General features: G+C 36.3%; 1 pseudogene; it reads right to left on the bottom strand.

The window, feature by feature from the left end:
- Window positions 1-3,918: 3,918 nt before the first annotated feature.
- On the bottom strand, window positions 3,919-4,494 carry LOC132482539 (OCIA domain-containing protein 1-like; annotated as a pseudogene).
- Window positions 4,495-9,383: the final 4,889 nt, after the last annotated feature.

Below are 9,383 nucleotides of genomic sequence, written 5' to 3'. Positions count from 1 at the left end.
TTCCATCACTACAGAATAAAACCCCTAATCCATAAAGCAATTTCTCGTCATTTGCACCCTGCCACCTCCACCCCAGCCCCTGGCAAATACCAGTCCGTGTTCTGTCTCAATGGATTTACGTATTCTGGATATTTCATACAAATGGAATCACAAAACATGTGACCTTATTTTTGTCTGGCTTCTTTCATGTAGAATAATGTTTTCAAGGTTCATCCACACTGTAGCATTTATTAGTACTTCATTGCTTTTCTATGGACAAGTGATATTCCATTGTATGTATATACCACAATTTCTTTATCCATAAATTCTGTTGATGGACATTTGGGCTGTTAACACCTTCTAACTGTTGTGACTAGTGCTGTTATGAACATGTGTGTACATATACTTGCTTTGGGACCCATTTTCAATTATTTTAGGTATATACCTAAGGATGGAATGTAGGTTTATATTGCCATTCTGTTCTCTGTTTAACTTTTAGAGGAACCACCAAACAATTTTCCAAAATGGCTGAAACATTTTACATTCTCATCAGCAGTGTACAAGAGTTCCAATTTCTCCACATTTGCCAACACTTCTGATTCTCCTTTTTATATTATGAGGTATCCTAATGGCTGTGAAGTTCCTTATTGTGGTTTTGAATTTCGTTTCCCTAATGACTAATGATGTTAAGCATCTTTTCATGTGCTTGTTGTCCGTTTGTTTATCTTCTTTGGCGAAATGTATATTCAAATCCTTTGCTCTTTTTAAATTGGGTTTTTATCTTTTTGTTGTTGAGTTGCACTAGTTCTCTATATATTCTGGATACAAACCCTGATTTGGTATATGATTTGCAAACACTTTCTCTAATTTTGTAAGTTATCTTGTCCACTTTTTGATAATGGCCTTTGATGACATAAGTCTTTAATTTTGATGAAATCCAATTTATCCATTTTTTCTTTTGTTGCTTATATTTTTTGTATAATATCTAAGAAATCATTGTGAAAGTCAAGGTCATGAAGATCTACCCATATTATTTCTTCTATGAATTTTTATGGTTTTAGCTCTTATTTTAGATTGTTGATCTATGTTGAGTTAATTTTTATATATGGTGTGAAATAAGGATCCAGTTTCATTCTTTTGCATGTGGATATCTAGCTGTCCCAGCACCATTTGTTGAAGAGACTATTCTTTTTCCATTGAATGGTCTTGGCATCATGTCAAAAACCAATTGGCCTTAGATGGTCTGTTTATTTATTTATTCATTTTTGATAGTTAAAACAAACAATTTATTGTGAAGGGTTATAACATATGTATCAAAATGACAGTACTATGTAACATATGATAATATTAGCATAAAACAGGGTCAAGATATAAATGGAATTGTATTTTTTTTTTTTTTTTTTTTTTATTTTTTTTCTTCCATTTTTTTTTTTTATTAGTTTCTGCTTTATAACAAAGTGAATCAGTCATACATATACATCTGTTCCCACATCCCCTCCCTCATGCATCTCCCTCCCTCCCACCCTCCCTATCCCTCCCCTCCAGGCAGTCACAAAGCACCGAGCTGATCTCCCGGTGCTCTGCGGCTGCTTCCCACTATCTATCTAGCCTACGTTTGGTAGTGTATATATGTCCATGCCTCTCTTTCGCTTTGTCACAGCTTACCCTTCCCCCTCCCCATATCCTCAAGTCCATTCTCAAGTAGGTCTGTGTCTTTATGGAATTGTATTGCTGCAAGATACTTTATCCATGAAGTAGTACAGTATTTTTTTAATTTGCATTCTTTGCAGTTTTTATTGAAGTATGGTTGATTTACAATGTTATATTAGTTTCAGGTATACAACACAGTAGTTCATTATTTTTATAGATTATATTCTATTTAAAGTTATTATAGAATATTGGCTATATTCCCTTTGCTGTATATTATATCCTTGTATCTTATTTATTTTATACCTAGTAGTTTGTACCTCATAATCCCCTTCCCCTATCATGACCCTCCCCTCACCACTCTCCCACTGATAACCACTAGTTTGTTCTCTGTATCTATGAGTCTGTTTCTGTTTTGTTATATTCATTCATTTGTTTTATTTTTTAGATTCCACTTGTAAGTGAAACACAGTATTTGTCTTTCTCTGTCTGACTTACTTCACTAAGCATGATACAGGTACATACATGTTGGAAATGGCAAAATTTCATTCTTTTTTATGGCTGAGTAATATTACATTGTGTGTGTTTGTGTGTGTGTATTTATCATATATCAATCACATCTTCTTTATCTATTGATAGACACTTAGGTTGCTTCCATATCTTAGCTATTATAGATAATTCTGCTATGAACATTGCATTGCATGTATCTTTTTGTATTAGTGTTTTCATTTTCTTCAGATACATATGCAGGAGTGGAATTGCTGGATCATATTGTAGTTTTATTTTTAATTTCTTGAGGAAACTTTATACTGTTTTCCACAGTGGCTGTACCAATTTACATTCCCCCAACAGTGAACTAAGTTTTCCCTTTCTCTACTTTCTCACTAATATTTATTATATTTATTTTCTTTTTGATAATAGCCATTCTGAAAGGTGTGAGGTGATATTTCATTGAGGTTTTGATTTGCCTTTCCCTGATGATTAGTGATGTTGAGCATCTTTCCATGTGCCTGTTAGCTATCTGTATGTCTTCTTTGGAAAAAAATTTCTGTTCAGGTCTTTTGTCCATTTTTTAATCGCATTGTTTGGATTTTTTAATATTGAGTTGTATGTGCTCTTTATATATTTTGGATATTAACTCTTTATCAGATAAATCATTGGGAAATAACTTCTCTTGTTTAGTAGGTTGTCATTTTATTTTGTTGATGGTTTCCTTCACTGTGCAATGCTTTTAAATATAATTAGGTCCCATTTGTTTATTTTTGCTTTTGTTTCCTTTGCCTGAAGCAATAGAGCCAAAAAATATTGATAAGACTTATGTCAAAGAGTGTACTGCCTATGTTTTATTCAAGGAATTTTATGGTTTCCATTCTTACATTTAGGTCTTTAATGCATTTTGAGTTTATTTTTGTATATGGTATGAGAAAATGTTCTAATTTCATTCTATTATATGTAGCTGTCCAGTTTCCTCAACAGTACATATTGAAGAGACTGTCTTTTCCCCAACTGTATATTTTTGCATCCTTTGTCATAGATTAATTGATAATATGTGAGGGGGGTTATTTCTGAGCTCTCTATTTTGTTTCCTTGATCTATGTGTCTGTTTTTGTGTCAGTTCCACACTGTTTTGACTACTGTGGCATTGTAGTATAGTTTGAAGTCAGGGAGCACAATATCTCCAGCTTTGTTCTTTTTTTTCCTCAAGATTGCTTTGGCTATTTTCAGTCTTCTGTGGTTTCCTACAAATTTTAGGATTATTTGTTCTAGTTCTGTGAAAAATGTCATGGGTATTTTGTTAGGGATTGCATTAACTTTGTAGATTGCTTTGGATAGTATTTTTCAATGCATGTTCCTTTATATTTTATTTACCATAAACATTAAGAGAATACAGCAAACACTGGAGAAAGTCTTTTTAATAATTTTTGATATAAAGTTTAAGACTTAAAATTATGATTGCTACATCCACCCACCCCAATTCAACATGCAGGTATCATTTATTTTCAGATACAGTGATTCTAGAGTATTGCACTCTCTTAATAGTTTTATAACAGTATCCTTGCCCTGTAACTTAAAACAATTTCACAAACTGTGTACAATCATGGTATACTACCATCATTCAGAGAGTTCCCCCAAATGAATACATTCACACAATATTACATTAAAATGTAAGTTTTTAGAACATCATCTTCATAAGCCAAACCACAAAAACCCAGGTTCTAGTTTTAAATGTATTTACGAAGACTGTTGCTGAGCTCAAAGCATGCAGATATTCATGACCACCTAGATGACGCTGGATATTGAAACTTCTTCAGTAGGTCCAATGATGCAATTTTTCACTCATCCCAAGTATCTCCATATTTGTTTACTTTGACTTGGGCAATATGATCAGTAATACCAGTGGGAGTAGATTCATTCATAGAAGCACTGAATGGAGTTGGCTCATAATGAGGAAGCATCTCTTTTTCTATGTTGTCTGCTGCTGGGGTTGTCACAAAAGATAAATGACCACTCATGTTTGAGTCATATTTTGACTTCTGAGAATAGTGCCCAGTTGGTGAAGATCGTCATGCCTGTCCTGATCATAAAGCTTCTCCAAGAGGGGAATTCTCAAGATTCTTTAACTTCTCTTGGCAAGTTTTCACATAGGAAAGCTTTCCAGCAAAGTATCCCATGATGCAAGCAAATATGTTTAGAGATGGAACCAAATTTGGGATGACCTGAAAGGATTCATCTGAACCAGAAGCTTTCATCATTGCCTTCTGCAAAGACTCTTCTTTCTTCCTCTGTTGGAATGTAATCAGCCCTTATGTGGGGGATTGGTCTTGGAACTTCTGCATTTGGCTCTTGAAAATCAGCCCTCCCATTCATCTTTCCTCCAAATGACATCAGTGGGTGAGAGCATGGCAAGCCTTGGTGACCAGGGGCAGAAGGCCTGGAGGGGACCCAAGAGGGGTCAGTGGGGAGGGGAGGGCAGGAGACATGCAGGACCACAGTGGAGTTGGGGGCTGGGGAGCAGTCAATGACACGACCACCTAGAAGTCACCCAGATACAGGCTCAAAATGACCATGACCTGGAAGCACTGGCGACCTACAGGAGGAAATTGCTTTGGATAGTATTAACAATATTAATTCTTCCAATCCATGAGCATGGGATATCCTTCCATGTATATGTATCATCTTCCATTTCCTTCATCAATGTCTTATAGTTTTTGAAGTATAGGTCTTTTACCTCCTTGGCTAAGTTTATTGCTAGGTATTTTATTCTTTTTGATGGGATTGTAAATGGGATTGTTTTCTTGCATTTTCTTTCTGATAGTTTATTATTAGTTTATAGAGTACCTTGCAACTTTACTGAATTCATTTATTAATTCTAATAGTTTTTTGGTGGAGACTTTATAGCTTTATATATATCACATTACTTTTAGGGTAGGTTTAGTATCTTTATCTTTCCTTCAATTCTGAATGATAACCTTGCTGTGTAGAGTAACTTAGGTGGTAGGCTTTTTCTTTTCAGTGCTTTAAATATATATGACACTACATTCTGGCCTGCAAAGTTTCTACTGAACAATCATCTGATAACCTTATCGGGGGGTGTTCCCTTATATGTGAGTCTTTGTTTTTCTCTTGCTGCCTTTAAAATTCTCTCTTTATCTTTAACTTTTGCCATTTTAATGATGATATATCTTGGTGTGGGTCTCTTTTGGTTCATCTTGTTTGAGACTCAGTTTGTCTCCTGTACCTAGATATCTGGTTCAAGAAGTTTTCAGCCATAATTTCATCAAATACATTTTCTACCCCTTTCACTCTTCTCCTTCTGGGACCCCTATAATGCAAATGTTAGTGCACCTGATGTTGTCTCAGAGGTCCCTTAAACTATTCTCATTTTTTCAAAATTTGTTTTTCTTTTTGCCCTACTGATTGGGTGATTTCCACTATTCTATCCTTCAGATCACACATGTTTTATTCTGTATCATCTAATCTTCTGTTAATTCCCTCTTGTGTATTTTTCTTTTCAGTTATTGTATTCTTCAGCTCTGTTTCTTTTTTATATTTTCTAGTTCTTTGTTAAAATTCTCACTGTGCGCATCTATTTAGCATTCTTCTTTTTTTAAATTTTTGGCTATGTTGGGTCTTCGTTGCTGCATGCAGGCTTTCTCTAGTTGCCACGAATGGGGACTGTTCTTTGTTGTGGTGCACGGGCTTCTTATTGTGGTGGCTTCTCTTGTTGCAGAGCACGGGCTGTAGGCGCATGGGCTTCAGTAGTTGTGGCACACAGGCTCAGTAGTTGTGGCACATGGGCTTAGTTGCTCCGTGGCATGTAGGATGTTCCTGGACCAGAGCTTGAACCCATGTCCCCTGCATTGGCAGGCAGATTCTTAACCACTGTGCTACCAGGGAAGTCCCTATTTAGCATTCTTATTACTATTGTTTTGAACTCTTTATCTGGTTAATCTGGGGTGCCCAATATATGGCTTGAATCTTTCCCTCTGCAGGGAGGAGCCTTGAGTCTGTGATATCCCCTTCCTCTTCTGGGTCCCCCACTAGGCATGTGGCCCCCGACCAGATCACTTCTCCCTTCCTACCAGACTCCATGTGGATCTTTCTTCACAGCCTTGGTTTAGAAAAGCCAGCCTGCTAGCCAGGTATATTTCAGAGAGAGTCACTCTACACATAATTGTAATCTTCATGTGTTCGTGAGGGGAGGTGAGCCCAGCATCCTCCTATTCTTCCATCTTGATCTTGAAGTCTACATGGTCTATTCTGGACTCTTAATTGGATTCCATTGATTTGTATGTTCATTCTTATGCCAGTGACATGCTGTATTGATTACTGTAGATTTGTAGGGAATTTTGAAATCAGAAGTGTGAGTCTTCTAACTTTGTTCTTCCTTTTCAAGATTGTTCTGGCTATTTAGGACCCCTTGCAAATCCACATGAACTTGAGAATTGGCTTTTCCATTTCTGCAAAAAAAAAAAAAGGCTACTGGAATTTTGATAGAGATTGCATTGAATCTGTATATCCCTTTAAGGCAGAATTGACATATTAACAATATTAAATCTTATAAACCATGAACACAGAATGTATAGAATGTCTTCTCATTTACTGAGGTTTCTTTTAATTTCTTTCAGCATTTATTAAAAAAGTTTTCAGTATATGTCTTTCACCTCCTTGGGTAAATTTATTCCTGGATATTTTATTCTCTTGACCAATATGGTAAATGGAGTTATTTAAATAATTTCCTTTTTGGATTCTTCATTGTTGGTGTATGTTAATTTTGCATCCTGGCATTTTGCTTAATTTCTTTATTAGCTTTTCTGCATCAGTTGAGATGATGATGTGGTTTTTCTCCTTCTTTCTTTTAAGTTATGTTTTACATTGATGGATTTTATTATGTTGAACCATTCTTGCATTTCTGGGATAAATCCCACCTGGTCATGGTATATAATCCTTTTAATATGCTGTGTATTCAATTGGCTAGTATTTTGTTGAGGATATTTGAATGTATATTCATAAGATATATTGTTCTGTAGTTTTCTTGTGATGTCTTTATCAGAGTAATGCTAGCCTCATACAATGAGTTAGGGAGCTTTCTATTTTTTTTTTGAGAAGTTTGAATTAGTGTTAATTACTCTCTAAATGTTTGGCAGAGTTCACCAGTGAAGCCATCAGGTCCAGAATTTTTCTTTGCTGAGATGTTTTGCTTTGTTTTGCTTTATTACAAATTCAATATATTTACTGTTCAGAATTTCTATTTCTTCTTCAGTCAGTTTTGGTAATTTGTAAGTTTCTAGGAATTTGTCCATTTCATCCAGGTCATTTTATTTGCTGTGATATGGTTGTTCACGGCATTCTCTAATAATCCTTGTTATTTCCATAAGGTTGGTAGTAATGCCCCCATTTTCATTTCTGATTTTAGTTCTTTGTATTATTTCATTTGTTTCTTTGTCAGTCTACCTAAAGGTTTGTCAATATTGTTCTTCTTTTCAAAGAACCAACTTTTGGGCTCTTTGATTCTGTTATTTTTCTGTTCTCTATTTTGTTTAACTCTACTCTAATCATTATTATTTCCTTTTCTCTGCCAGATAGGCATTTACTTTGCTCTTATTTCTCTAGTTCTTTGAGGCATAAGTTTATGTTATTGATTTGAGTTTATTTTTTTTTAATGTAGGAGCTTAGAACTATGATATTATCTCTTAACAATAGATTCCCTCAGAGGTGGTTTCTGTCAACTTCTTTTCTCCTGTGAATGGGCCATACTTTCCTGTTTCTTTGTGTATGCTGTAACTTTTTGTTGAAAATTGGACATTGAATATTATAATGTTATGCATCTCTGGAAACCAAATTATTCCCCTTGTCTAGGATTTGCTCTTTTTTGCTGTGGAAGGCTGTAGTTGTCCATTTGTTTAATTACTTTTCCAAACTATTTTTGCAAAGACTATTCCTTGTCATGTGTGTTCAGTGAAGTCTCTGTTCCTTCAGTTAGTGTTCAACTAATGTTTTGACAGAGATTTCCTTTAACTCCAGAATACACACACACAGGCACACACCCCAATAGTTAAAAAAGCCAAAAATCCACCTTTCCCAGTCTTTGCAGATTGGTTCTATGCTGGGACACTCTTTCAAAACTTAGCTAGACTGTTTATAACTCTGGCTTAGCCTTCACTTCCTGCTTACACTGAGCTCAGAGATCAGCCAGAGGTGAAAACTTAGGGTCTTCTTAGGTCTTTTCTGAACATGTTTCCCACTCTGGGAATGTGTAAGGCTTTCTGGATTCCCCAGTATACATGGGTGCTTTTGAATGTCCTACTTTCCAAAAAAATCTCTCTCCTCAAATATCCTTTCAGGCTTTAGGCAGTCTATTGTTTGTCAAACCACAATCTTTTGCCCCAGGTGTGTGCAGGGTTTTCATTTGCCTTACAGTGTTTTGGGGGCAAAGTCCACCATTTTACTGTCCTGAGTGATTTCTGAGTTAGGTGAAACAGAGATGAGTGCCTTGCATCAGTCCTTTCAGGAAGCCCATAGACAGTTTAGAACAGATAAACATAATAAGTCTCAGATAAGGTCTGCTCTGCTCCCTCTAGAACCAGGGATTAGGGTCTCACACAAGAAATGGGAGTTGCTGTCTTCAAAACCACTGCTGAGCTAGGGAGGGGGTGGAACAAGGGCAGTAAAAATGCCACATAGCTTTCTTACCATATGAAGTTGATTTTTTTTCTTGATTCAGTGCTTTCTTGGTTTCTGTAAATCTTTGACTGTTTTCCAGATTTCTGACAAAGTTGATTATGCCTTTCTGCTGGTTTTCAATGTTTCTGAGAAGGGACAGGAGTTTGGAGCTTCCTACCCTGACAATTTGCTGATGTCACTCTCACCAACAAAGTTTTAACTGGGTCACTGAATCCAGGGCTTGTCCTGGAAGCTTGGCTTAAGACACTTCTCTCCAGAGAGCCTTAAAAAGAACCCTGACCTCTGTATGTCTTCCCCACATAGGACTTCTTGCTTAGACTTAGGCCTAGTGGATACCCATGGGCATTTGAATGTTGATGGGTGGTGGGAAAAGATTCCCACCATGCTACGTAATGCCTCTGGTATCTAGGTTTACTTTAGTGGTCCTCTTCTCTCAGTCCATACTTACCACTTTCTGCAGTTCACCTACCTTTCCTAGTCTGGACTCCTTAATACTTAAGGCTGAGATCCCTCCAAGGCTACTCCTGTTGCTTCTCTAATTCCCCTCCCCACCCCTGCCACCAAAGTCTAAG

The sequence above is a fragment of the Mesoplodon densirostris genome, chromosome X (genome assembly GCF_025265405.1).
Source record: "Mesoplodon densirostris isolate mMesDen1 chromosome X, mMesDen1 primary haplotype, whole genome shotgun sequence".
Taxonomy (NCBI): domain Eukaryota; kingdom Metazoa; phylum Chordata; class Mammalia; order Artiodactyla; family Ziphiidae; genus Mesoplodon; species Mesoplodon densirostris.
The sequence above is the reverse complement of the archived record's forward strand: the minus strand, read 5'-3'. Positions and strand labels throughout refer to the sequence as shown.